We start from the raw sequence: 14,662 nt of genomic DNA, 5'->3' as shown, positions 1-14,662 counted from the left end.
TTCTATCAAAATTGCTGGCTCCTTTATGGCCAGCTCTATTCAGCTAGTTGCTAGCTCCACCCTGATTCAAGGTAAAGTTTACTTAACAGTCTTTGAGAGTCACAGTGCTATCAAAATTCCAATAACATCTCTCCCTTTTGTCTAAATAAAAAGGAAAGGTTTTTAACTCTAACACAGTAAAATGATATATAATAAGAACATTTATCAGGTATTGACTAAATAAGAAGGAAAAGTTTTAACTCTAGCATAAGAAAACTGTATACAATAAGGACAATTATCAGGTAAGAATTATATTCACAATGTCCAGTCCATATGTACTTGGCAAATTAGAAGAAAGAACTGTATTATCTATCCTATCTTAGTGAGTTCGAAGTTTTATACCTAAGCCATTTTCTATCATAACTTGTATTTACCATCCTAAAAATATCTTTTTATACCTTAAAACATCTTCTTAGATAAACAATTTGAGCTTTTATGTTTCTCAACTTTATTAACTTTACATCTTTTATGTAAGTTTTTTTTCTGAATCTGATAACAAGGAAAACTGTAAAACTCTAACTAGCTATTCTTCAACACATCAGAGACCTGAAAAGTGATATAATATTACCTGAGTAAACAGGAAGTGCAGAGCAAGCAACTTCCAAAGCTATAGAAATTACAGAAACAGCTGGCTGCCTAGACAGTCACCCAAAGTCCCCCTGCAATGTTAGGGCATCCATCTTTAGCCTACAGGCCTAGAATATCTGACAGATTTTTCTGTGAAGCAGGAATTTTGAAGGCTTGTCCTGCCTTATCTTGGCAAAGTTCAGCAGTCACCTTCTTTCATGTCCTGCTTGTCCAATTAGGACAGCATACTGTCAGCAGGTGAGGCAAGGGCAGTTTCTTGCCCAGGGGGTAGCTTTGCCCTATAGAAAGCAAACTTCATACGTTCTTTGATTCTCGTCATCTTTTTTTTTCTTTATTTTGAAGTAGATTGGTGTTGTCAGGATCAGCTGTATCTCACTGTCATAAAAAGCCTTATATTATTAAGACATATTAAATGCTATGTTCTCTAGTTCTCTGAAGTGTTTGAAGACCACCTATCTATCTAAAATATATCTGTTTAAACTTGAAAACATATCTAGCTCTAAAAAAACACACATAAATTCTTAAAGGCTTTCCTGAGGTTACTTATGATTTTATAGAGCACTGTGCTGTATGTAAGCAAAGAAATTTATAGTTCTGTAGTTCTTCCTTTCAACCACTGATAGGGTTCTTGCCTCACTGCATTGGTTCAGATGTATAAACCATCATTTAGATTCTACACCAGGAAATGTCCATTATACGTTTCTGTTTCCATTGTGGCTAAATGATTTGATTCACATGGTATTAATGCTTTCACACATTGATATCTGGTTTATGACTCAGTGTAGATTATATTTCTAAGTGTTTTGTCTGCTTTGAAATTTTCTACATGTACTGATTTTAATTTTTACATATATATTGTGGTAGTTTGAAAGAAAATGGCCCCTAAGGAGAGTGGAACTATCAGGAGGTGCAGCCTTGTTGGAGGAAGTGTGGCTTTTTTGGAGGATGTATGTCATGGTGGAGGCAAGCTCATATATGCTCTAGCCATGCCCATCATCTCCGTTCACTTCCTGTTGTCTTTGTCAAGATATATAAACCTCAGCTCCTTCTTCAGTAGCGTATCTGCCTGCAAGTCACCATGCTTCTAGCCGCAATACTCCCTGACATGACAATAATGAACTAAACCTCTGAAACTATAAGCCGCCACCTCAATTAAATATTCTCCTTTATAGTAGTTGCCATGGTCATGATATCTCTTCACAGAAATAGAAACTCTAACTAAGACATTATCATTTATTATAAGGATATTAAAAATAATGTTTTCTGTTCTATTTCTTCATGTTTGATCAGTTTTTCTGTCATATACTGAAATGTTAATATGTAGGCTTATTATGTCCTCTTGATTTATGTAAAGTAAGTTACAATAAAGTGACAATAAAACAACTATTTTTTTAGAATTTAATAAATACTACTACAAGTTTTCTAAAAAAAAAGAACTAGTTATCATATAAATTACTTTATTGATGCTAAGTTGTTTTCCTTGGAATTTTGATTTTTTTGTTATTTATTTATCCACTCCACCTTTATTTTGACTAATGCTAGTATGATGTATCTTTTCATACATATATATGTATATACGGGTATATATATATATATATATATATATATATATATATATATACTTACAAGAAAAGATATATATATAAATATTAAAATCAGTACATGTGGAAAGTTTCAAATGCACATGAAACACTTAAAAGTATAATCTACACTGGGTCATAAACCACATATCAGTGAGAGGAAATTAAAATTTTCACTCATTCTAACACTCTCCAACTTTTAACTAAGGTATTAATTGATGTTATTAATAATATGGTTTCAATGTAGATACTTCTTTTCTGTGTATTCTGCTGTTTACTTTTCATTATTTTTTCTTTAGTTAATTTATTCATTTAGAATTTTATACATAGATATGTATACAATTATATATGTGTATGTGTGTGTGTGTGTATGTGAATACAGTCATATCCACCCCCAGAATCCTCTCTACCTTCCTTCTGGTATTCCTTCTACATATACCCTCTCAATTTCATCACCTTTTCATTTTATTTCATTTTAATAAGCCACTAAGTACATTTATTGTTTCCCATATGGGAAGGGGTGTGGTACCATCCACCAGAGCATGACCATACCTCGAAAGAAGAATTGCCTCCCTCCCCTAGTAGGTATCACTTGCCAATAGCACCTGAGTGATGGGTGGGCCCTCTGAGTCCCTCAACTATCTCTGCTGGAATTCTGTCTGGCTTATAACCACTTATAGTTTTGTGAGTGTACTAGCCTTTGCGTTTCCTTAACTTTTGATGAGTGTGGAAGCATTATTTAAAATGTCCCATTTAGGACTGAGGGCTCAGCACTTTGACCAGTCTTAAGTCTCTGCATTGGCTGCTACTGACTGCAAAAGTGAAGCCTCCTGGCCAGGGTTAAGAGCAGCCTGGGTCTACAGATAGAAACATAAGTACTTAGGAATCTGACAGTGTCACATTTAGCAAAACAACAATAGTAGATTCCACCTTAGGGCCTATGTCTGCCCCAGTCCTGAGATTTTGTGCAGATTTTCTGTCCTCTTAAATGAATATTTTAATCATTCTATTTTATTTATTGATAATTATTTGTTTATAATGAATAAACACTTCCCCAAAGAGTGTTTATTTTAGCACCTGCAGTGTCTTCAAACTTTACATTGTGCCTTATATGTATTACTACTTCATATAGACTCTAAAAGTCCCAACAGCTTATTTTCATCTCTGTCCCCACCTGTGAGCTGTTTTCAATTTATTTCTGCATATTATAAACTAAAAAAAAAAAAACTAGGTTTTTACTTTTTCTGACAAGTTAGTAATTGTTTAAAAGAGTTACTTTACTAAGAAAAATTCCACTGAACATGGGCCACCATTTCCGGTGTTCCTTTATTAAATTCCAGATTGGGGTCTAGTTTGGCGATTATTCCTTCAAGTGTTGCTTCTGTTCTCTCTTTTCAGCTCTCCTGAAACTCTTAGTGGCACTAACATTTAACTGCACTGGGTGTTTGCTCTGCTGTCCACTTTTTTGATCTTGTTTCCCAGTATTTCATTTCGGCTGATTTCTGCTGCTACCTGTCTTAATTCTACAGGATGTTTTTTTTTTTTTCCTGTAAATTCTCATCTACTACTAACAGCAGCTAGTGTGTTTCTCATCTTAGAGATTTCATTTTTATTTCTAGATTTTAATTTAAGTCATCTTTATCTAAATCGATCAGCTCACAAATTGTTCCCTCTAAATAGCCTACTGACTGCAACACCTTGTCTATCATGTCTCAAACCAAGTGAAACAGAAAAGCACAACCAACTTTCTAGTCATTAATATTCATCTGCTGTATCTGTAGGTGTTAAAATCACATGAAAGAAAGCCTATTTAAGTGTAAAATAGTCGGGAAGATGGCTCAGCAAGTAAACGTGCTTACTGTGCAAGCTTCACGCTTGACTTCGATCCTGTAAAGAACGCAGAAGTGCTCAACTGCAATCTTAAAACTTCTTCCACAGAGAGATGGGAGGATGAACCAGGAGACCTGCTCAGAGGCTCTTAGAGCAGCCAGCCTGGAGTATGCCATGCATCAGTAACAAGAGAGACCAGGACTCTATACGATGGAAGGTGAGCATGACCTCCCCAAAGTTGTCTGTTATCTGCAGAGGTGCTGTACCATGAGCATCCTAAATGTTTAAAAAGCAAAATAGTTTTAATTTTTATAATGGATTATTTTGCAAGGATTTTCTAGAAAAACAACATAATGAGAAGTGACTATTAGAAAAAAGTTTTAATGAACTCCTTTGCTGTGGTTGTTTTCATATTACATAGTTTTATTTTCCCCATAATTTGATAGAATCAATAGCTATTTCAATTGAACGCACCCCAACTATCATGTTTGCTTTATATGACAATTCTTCATAATATGGGATAGACTGTTCTAAAATTTGTTGCTCATAATACTCATAAAGACATTTTACAGAAGTTTTTAATTGCAGCATCTTACTATGTGGGATTGGCTGGCCTCGAGCGCATTGTGCCTGGCAGACTAGTCACAGACTCATAATTGCCTGCCTCTGCCTCCAGAATGTAAGATCACCCAGCCCATGCAGACATTTTCAAGAACTACTTAAAACTATCGTACTAACTGCTTTGAAGAGGATAAATAAGGACCACAAGAATCTGGAGGGCAGCTGATGCTGAGACCTCAAAGACTGGAGGATCTCCTTTCCCAGCCAATTCCAACAGTGAATCTTTATTGAATAAATGTTCTTTCTTAACACTTTAGAACATTTTTTTCTTTTTCCTTAAGTCAAAACACCAAACATAAGTATAAGTTTCATTCAGAAATAAAGTAAGATATATTCTCAGTATGGGTCAAATCATGGAAGATGGTGAATTAAGAGTTTGTAAATAGTGTTATCGTGCATAGAGGGACCTGTGGATGCTGAAAGCAGGTGACCAGACCCAATCTTTGTTTCACCTGGAACTGACTAAAAAGACTCAACTGTCTAGGGTCTGGGAAAATGGATCAATGGGTAAGGTGCTTGTGATGCAAATAATGCAGCCTCAGTTTAGATCTCCACAGCCCTGTAAGACCTAGGCATAGCACTAACCACCTAGCATCCTAGTGCTGATAGATCCTGGGGGCTTGCTAGCTAGCCAGTCTACTTGGAATGGTAAGCTTTAGGCCCAGTGGGTAACTCTGAACCTATGGCCTCCACCTGTACCCACAAAGGTGAACACATACACACACACACACACACACACACACACACACACACACACACACTGTTCTGTGGGGTGCTCTTTGCCAAATATTTCGGGTGAAGTTGACCTGGGAAATAAAGCTGGAATCTATGGATTTCTGAGACATAAATCTCTATAGAAAGTCCAGAAAACTAAACAATTTTCCAGCCAATTTATATATTTGTAAAAAGACTGAGGTAAGATGTTGAGGGAATTAGGACAAAACTTTTAAAACCTCTTTACAAAAATACATCTCCAGCCAGGCATGTTGGCATAAGCCTGTAATTACAGTGCTTTGGGAGTTTGGGGCAGATGAATTTCAGCTGAAGGGCTACTTGAACTACACAATGAGTTCAAGGGTGGCCCCAGCAAGTTAGTGAGACCTTATGTCAAATCAAAAAGTAAAGAGGTCCTAGGATACAGCTCCCTGGTAAAGTGCATATCCACCACGCACAGGGCCCTATTTCAAGCCTCAGTAATGCCCAAATCATACTAATCTAAAATGTCTCAGTAAACCAGCATCTTTAAGTCGAAGGACAAATGGTTGAGTAAATGAGCTTTGTTACTAATGTGTCAACTGAGAAATTGTCATTAAACTACAGGATTCTGTTTTACGATCTCTCCTCCACGACGCTAGTCTGACAGAGCTAATCTCATAGAGACAGTGACAGTGCATGCAAAGGGTGGGGGGTGCAGGATTAAGAAGATCTAAAAGCCGTGAGCGACAGCAGAGGGCAAGATTTTGAAGAGAGTATGGATAATAATACCAATTCTTCTATGGAGAAACAAAGAAAATTGAGCATACAGGAGTCTGTGAGACTATCCACTATAACAAAAAAATTTCTTCAGACTACTCAACTCCATAACGTGAAGCAGCAACTGGTTCACCTTACAGGTTGCTGGACAAGAACTACAACAGATAATTATATCCACACAACAGAATGGATGTTTAAAAGAATATAACTTATAAATTAGAGTCTGTATAAACAGGTGATTAACTCAGCCTTAGATGGGGTGACTGCTTCTAGAAATACCATGATATTTGTATTAGGCAAGTAGATAGAGACCTACATCACAGGGAGGAAGCACTCCATCTGTGACAAGTGGGTATGAATTCCCACACTGCAATGTGTGGGGTAGCAAGCAATCTTGTTGGTTACTCAGTTCCTATAGCTCCATCATGCTGGCATCTGTGTGGTGCTGCTGCCTCTTAACACTTTCATCTTTTGTTTCCTTTTTTATTTTGTGTTTATTTATTTATTTGTATGCTTCTTTATTTTCAGACAGAGTCTAACTATGTATGGCTTCCTGGGCTGTAGTGTGCTATGTACATCAAGCTGGCCTATAATCCACTGGCCTTTGTCTCCAGAGTGCTAAGAATCACGTCCAGAGCTGGTCCACACCTAATCAGGATGATTGAGACAATAAATTTTGGGGCTTTTGAATGATAACATTTAGATGAGCTATTTAACTTTGAATTGATGATGTAATTGAGACTTTGGGGGAAGGTTCAAATGGGATGGATGAGATTCTGTGTGACATAATCAAATGTTTAGAGCCTTGTGGTAAACGTGGTCAATAGAATGATTCCACCACCAAAAGCATGTCCAAAGGTACATCCCCAGGGTCTGTGAATAGATTACTTATGTAGTACATGGACATTAAAGTGACAGGTACAATTAAGGTTAAGCTAATATTAAAATAAAGATTCTTCTAATAATTTAAAATCAGCCAATAATCTTAATACAGAGGTTATTCAAACGCTGTGGAGAGAGGTGGAAGATTCAGTGTTAGGGTAATGAGATGTGGAAATTATTGAACTTGCCATTGGCTGGATTTGAAAATGGAAAAGGTCCACTAGCTGAGCTATGTGAGAAGCCTTGGAAAGGCATAAAAAACAAGAAAGTGGGTTCCCTAGAGCTCACAGACAGTGAGGCATGCTTACTCACATCTTATTTCTGCCTATTGAGATCATTTTTAGACTTAAGATTTTCAGAACCATGATATAACAACTTTGTGTTCTCTTCAGCCCCCAAACTGATGGTAGTTTGTTAGAGCAGCAATAGATATGTATTAAATAACTTTAGAGTACAACTTTTTTATTATATTTATATTACAAACTACCCTTGATGCTTATATCATCTTTGGAAAGGAAAATAATATTATTTTCTCCATTCCAGAAGCAGTTTGAAAATTTCTAAGTGTCCCATGACTATTAAGTAGAAAAACAAAGACTCAAAGTTAAGACTTCTGAATATATTACATATGCTCTCTGCCCTACACCAGTATATTGCTCAGTGTTGTATGTGGCTGTGATGTTTTGAAGGAGTTAACTTACAAACAGAAAAGGCTTATTTAGTTCACAGTACGGAGATTCTGTGCTCACATGTGACAGCCCTACTTGGTTTGAGTTCCTAGTGAAGATGATCCAGGAGAAAGATATTGGGTGAAAATTCTCTCAGCATGAGCCAAGAAGAGAGAGACTCAAACAATTGGGTTCCTAGTACCATTCGAAGTCTCACCTCAATAACCTGAGAAGCTAGCACTAAGCTCCTGTGGGGACTGTGAGCCATTCAGTGCCCAAACATTCAAGCACATTGTTCTTAATCTGAGAAAATGGTGAAAAAAATAAGAGGAATTTGGCCTGAGCACAATTTCATAGTTGTTTATGTTCAACTATGCCTATAGTTTTACAGGAACTGGCTTTGTGAAAATCACTGGACAATTCTGTGACTACCAGAGAATCGACTCCACAAAATTATATGGACTCTTGCCCACCCACCACACACAGAGGCACATCCATCCACTAATAACAAAAAAGCAAAATTTTTAAACAAAAGTCAATAAATGTGTTAGCATTTAAAAAGAAATAAAGTGCAGTTCACATTTATAAAAACTGAAATCTAGCTCTACTCCTTTCCTTACTATTCATATCCGTCTGCACTGACACACTGAGGAAAATCTGTTGCTGCAGCCCGTTAATGCATAGCACCGGAGTTTGGACCCTCATAACCCACAAAAAAACCAGTTAGGTGTGTAAACCCGAGAAGGAGGCAGACACAGGGAATCCCTGGAACAAGCTTGCTAGTTAAGCTAGTTGAAAGATGAGCTCAGGGTTCAGCTTGAAACCCTGCCTCAACATATAAGATGGGGAACGAAATGCAGCAACATCACCCACAGGCTTCTACAGCCGTGTGCCCACCCCTACCTAAACCCACATGCGCGAACGTGAATGCATACAAGCACACACTCCACACACATTTATATGAAAACAGCTGGTGTTGAGAAATAATGTGAATATTTAAAACTGTTTGAAAATTTAATTTTCAAATATATATTTTTTAAGTTAATCTTAAATATCTGTTTCAATTATAGTCACTGAATTATAAGTGAGGAATCATTCTTTTTTTTTTTATTCATTGGTTTCAACGATAGCTACTTTCCTATACCTTTTTGTAAAAAAAAGAAAATATAGCAGATGTTGCACGCCCTCTAGTGGCTGTATGGTACAGCTTTGTTTACATCAGTGCTTTTGTACAAAATGTATTTTATGCGGCTGACACAGTAATTTAGTTTTTAAAGTGTCTCTAAGCTTAAGTAAAATGGCCCAAAATAAAATTTTAAATTCTCCACATAGAAAACATATATAATGTAGAATATTTGATTTTAAATATTTTTAAAAGCACAGGAACTTTTAAATTATTTCCTTTAATTTTTGAGATTTCCTTCTTTTTCTTCTTTTTCTCCTTCCCTTTTCTCCCTCCAAACCCTCTTACATACCCTTTCTTGTTCTCTTCCAAATTCATTATCTCTTTTTCACTAATTGTTGTTTAGGGTGTGGTGTGTTTTCTTAACTACAACCTGCTCAGTATATACGATGTTATTTGTATATATATGTTTTCACAGTGATCATCTTATAAATACAACAAAGTAATGGTCACATCACATAAATAAAAAACAAAAGCATGAAAATTGAGTATCACTAAAGCACTTATATAGACTCGTGTTCCTTATCATGCTGGGCTTGTAGGGACCAGAAAGAGAACAGAGCATCTGTCTTTCGAAGCTGCTTGTTAATCAAGGTTGTACAGTAAGGTAGAACCACAGAAATATTTATATGTGTCTGAACACACACATGTCTAAATACATGCTCTCATGAACACACACACACACACACACACACACACACATTTGTGAGACATCTATGAGAGAGAGAACAATTATGTAATTGCCTGCATAACAGCAGGTCAGTGGGATCTGAAATCTGTACAGTTATCCAGGAGGCAAACAGCTCAGGCAAGATTTCTGGACAACTTTGGGGATTTGTGGGACTGGAAATTGAACTTGGACCCTTTGATGGTCGAACATGCCAGACTGGTACTTTACCAATTGTGCCCTTAATTTCTTCTTTGGGAAATTTCAGTCTTTCTTCTTAGGATTTTAATTAATTAATTAATTAATTTTGATTTTTTTTGAGACAGGGTTTCTCTGTGTAGCTTTGCACCTTTCCTGGAACTCACTCTGTAGTCCAGGCTGGCCTCAAATTCACAGAGATCCGCCTGGCTCTGCCTCCCAAGTGCTGGGATTAAAGGCGTGCGCCACCACCGCCCAGCTCAGATTTTAATTTATTGGACATAGCTGGCTCCATTATGGAAGATCCTCTGCTTTACTTGAATTCTGTTGGTTGCAAATGTTAGTCACATCTGTAAATACATGTGTAGCAATGTGGTTGACGAATAAGCCAGACACAGTAGACGAGCTACATGGGCACATAAAATCAAGTGCAATTTTAAGTTCTTTAAATGTGTTGCTTCATTTTCTGTCCTTGTGGCAACTGACCTTGTTAGGCAGGTGCTCTTCTTAACAACTCACTCAAAGGAAATTGAACCACATATCAGTGAAGGTGTGTGGGAGGCAAGATTGGTCCTTGTTTTTGTTTCTAGATATATCAGTAAATGGATAATCTATTTTAATGAGGTATTTCAAGTGTATCCAAGAAAGATGATAAATTTTAATTACCATCCTGGCCAGCTTTATCAAAGTTTGCCGTTGACTTCATTTACATCATTTTAAAATGTAAAATAAATAATCATGCTAGTCACAATTTAGTCCCATACACACTTTCTCTGTGCTGTATCAGACACAGTTGGGTCATGCACACAGACATTTTACCAGCTATATAGTCCACTCTCCTGATTCAGAGACAGATGCTACTCCTGATTTGGCTTTTATCATTCTCATGAATGTTTTAGCTATATTGCACATCTATTTGCTTAAATAGGAGTATTTTCTTATTTTTTTCGCTTTAAATAAATGGTATAATTGTAGTATGTAACACATTTTGAAAAAGTTAAAAATGTTTGAGATTTATCTCTTTTGACATCTCATTGACTTGGATTTGTGTTCAGTGTCCCATTGTTGGAATGCACCATAACTTAGTCCTTTCTTTGGATAGAAGGCATTTAGATTATTTCATACTTTTCACTATTGAAGATAATGGCATCAATATTCTATGCACTTGTGCCTATGAGAGACATATCCTGTGCACATATATAAACTTTCTCAAAGTGAATTTACTAAAAGTAAGTGAAACAAGAAGAGATCTTAAGATCAACTGCGGTGATTTGACTACTGTTGTCTGTATATTTGCAGGAAATTCTTCTACTGAAGTGGCTCGGCAAGGGAAGAGAGAAGGAAATAGACAGGAAGGAAGGGGGGGGGCAAAAATGCTGCTGCTCAGCGGATGCAACATTGCTGTCTAAGAGGATAATGAGAACCTAAGACAAAAATATAGACAGGGTTTGGAATATGGAAAAGCAATTCAAGTTTCATGATTAGTACAGCCATAGCAATTTAGTAAGTTTTTACTTGCATCAAAAGTAGTAAATCTTTGGATTCCCAGGCAAGATGGTGGACTAAAAGTTTGCAGCATATGACTCCATGAATGAGAAAATCCAAAGTAGAAAAGAGAGATTGTATTCCTAAGAGAGAGAGAGAAGATGGAGGAGGTATGGAGAGAGAGAGAGAGAGAGAGAGAGAGAGAGAGAGAGAGAGAGAGAGAGAGAGAGAGAGAGAGAGAGAGAGAGAGCTGATCAGCCAGAAAGCTCAGAGAAACAGAAGGGCACTTGGAGAAGATATAAACAGTCAACAGCTACAACCCTGGCTCCTGGGGCTGAGGAGCTAAAGCTAAAACGACAAGGCAAGCCAGGGGGCTTGGTAACTACAGACTCATGGTCCTAAAAGCAGGGCAACCTACAGCTCTAAATCAACAGTTTAAATCCAGCATGGGTAGTTGGTGTTCATTGATGCCTCCTGCACCATAAGCCTACAATACAGAAGAAAATCAGCCACATGGCTCTCGATATCTCTGGAGCTAAGCTTGGAGCAGTCTTAAGGAAAAGCCTATGTTTTAAACTGAGCAACTCTTGACTCGTAATCAGAGACTATAACAAGTCCAGGATCCTGGGGACACCCTGCCATAGCATCTGGGAAGAGATGGCCATAAGATTCAATGATGCACAGAGGAAGGCTCAGATGCCTGCCTCAACTAAACCTCAAGGAACTTGGGTGTTGTAGAATACCCCTTTATACTGTGTGTAGCTGTGTTAAGCTCTGATTAGTGTAATAAAAAGCTCAATGGCCAATGACTAGGTAGGATTTCCAGGCACAGAGGATGCTGGGAAGAAGAAGAGGGGAGTTGCCAAGAGATGTAGAGCAAGCAGGATGGGCAATATGGAGATGAGGTAATAAAGCCATGAGGCAGAAAGTAAATTAATAAAAATGGGTTAATGTAAGTTGTAAGAGCTAGTTAGAAACAAGCTAAGCTATCGCCCAAGCTTTCATAATTAATAAGTCTCCGTGTCATTACTGAGGAGCTGACGGTCCAACAAAAAGGTCCAACTACACTCGGGCTGCCAAGGGAGCTTGTACAATCAGTGATACTAGTCCCTACTGAAGAATGAGTTCTGGATCTGTGCAGGATTGCCAATCCTGAGATGACCAGGTAGCATGCAGATTTCTCCACCTCCTCTGCTGTCCAATATGCTGGGTAGATCAAGGAATCACATTCTAAGCCCTGTAGATCACTTGATTTCACAGCCTCCTTGCCACTTCAGGTTGGGCAGAATGTAAAATATAGAAGCCAATAAGTTAGATGCCTCATGTCTTCCTGTCAAGGATAGGACCCATTATGCAGTAGTCTCTTGAGACACTCCATCCCCACCCCTCCCCCCAGTTTTGGAAGTTTGGTGCAGCAGGGCTCAAAAACTGGGGAAACTCAGGAGTTGGAACTGCCCAAGCTCACAGGCTGAAGAGCTCATTAGGATCATCAGTAACTCCCACAGACAAGAGAGAAGCTTCTATTAAAAGCAGCCCTAACACCCACAAAGGACTCTAAAATGCTGGTCCCCAGGCAGCACACTGCACCGGCCAGTGTGGAGCCAGTAGGACTAGTGAGGAGCTATAACAGACTCAAGCTATGACACAGTACTCTCCTTCGCAGACATAGAAGTGTCAATCAGAGGGAACCAGTATCTCCTGATCATTGCTTTCTTTCTAACACATATATATTTGTGTGTGTACACACACACACACACACACACACATGTGTGTGTGTGTATATATATATATAATTTTTACATTATTTATGTGCTTTATTGTCAAAATCGTTTGTGTTTTTCCCTTTTCTTTCTTTCATCTTATTGTGTTGACATATTTCTTCTTTAGTTTGTAATCAGATAGCAGGGGGACAAGACAGATTAGGTATCATCAGGGTTTAGACAGTTAACATGTCTGTGTGAAAAGCTAAGCAAGTTTTGGCCTGAAGTAGAGCAGACACACACAGAAAGACAGAAAGCTTTGATTATGCTTTTAGTTGACATTGTGGGCTCAAGTGAGAAGCTGTACATTTTAGTCACTGTTCTAAAAACCTGTTAAAATACCTTGGCTGCTTCTGAGTTTGGAGAATGTTGAATAAAAATGTGTAATTAATATCTACCTGCAGATATTAGTATAAACTTGTTTATACCTCCTCCTAAGTAAAAAAGAAATAAAGGAAAAAAAAACGCACAACAGTAGTGGTTGTGAGCTCATGTGATGAGAGTGTGTTTGAGAGACCACCAAACTGACTTGTGATATGGTTGTTGGCAGCCTCAGAGCTCCCGGCACTCCCCATTTCAGCCGCCATTTGGTGTAGTCAATGGTCTAGATGTTGGCAGGTCCGGTAGGTGTGTAATACTATCTCATCCTGATTTGTATCTCCTTGACACTGTAGAGAATGTGAGTGTGTTTACATATGTTCAGTTACCAGTGGCACAATTTCCTTGGTGATGTGCCTGATGACATATTCCACCTCTGACTCATTGGCTTGTCATTCCCCTGTTGTAGAGTTCTCAGAAATTCTCTGTACATTTTGACAAGAGTCCTTTATCACAGAGAGGTTTCAACTTTGTCATGGAGCATGCCTCCCACTTTACATTTTTTTTTTTTTTTTTTTTGTTTTTTTGTTTTTCGAGACAGGGTTTCTCTGTGTAGCTTTGCGCCTTTAATGGGACTCACTTTGTAGTCCAGGCTGGCCTCGAACTCACAGAGATCCATCTGGCTCTGCCTCCCGAGTTCTGGGATTAAAGGCGTGTGCCACCACCACCCGGCTTACATTTTTTTTTATCTTTATATTTTAGGAATGTCTCATTACTACCCAAGATCCAGAATTTTTTTTGTTTAATTCAAAATTTAAAACTATTTTAAAAGTAGTGATAATCTACCATTTTACATTTATTGAATTTCCTTATACATTTGCTTGGCAACATTTTCATGTTTATTTCCTCTATGAGGGATCTTCTGGATCTTCTATGAGGGAATTAATGGAGTTATCTTTACTTATTTAGTATGTTTCCTTACGGAGTTCCTCAGTACATCCTTTGCTTAGCTCCCCGTGTCTTCTACTTTTCAGGGAAACACAGCACACTTAGGCTCTCACAGTGCATGCTGGGAAACCATATCATCTAGACTCTCTGCTGTGAGCTCCTGGGTAGTCACAACAAGGAAAACCTCCTACCTAGCTGCAAACAAAGATTCTAAGTAAGAATCACTCTGAGCAGTGGGCTACACAGTATAATTCCTTGTTTGGTTTTGGAATTCTTCAGTGCATCTTTCAGATGCCATCTTTACAATTCTGTCATGTGCAGTTAACTATGGAAAGCATGACATTGAACACCTGTCTCTCATCCCTCCCAAACAAGGCAGAAGGACAGACAGTCTGCAGTTACCAGCTAGGAGGTTCTGCCAG

Source organism: Peromyscus eremicus, chromosome 2 (assembly GCF_949786415.1).
Source record: "Peromyscus eremicus chromosome 2, PerEre_H2_v1, whole genome shotgun sequence".
Classification (NCBI taxonomy): Eukaryota; Metazoa; Chordata; class Mammalia; order Rodentia; family Cricetidae; genus Peromyscus; species Peromyscus eremicus.
The sequence above is the reverse complement of the archived record's forward strand: the minus strand, read 5'-3'. Positions refer to the sequence as shown.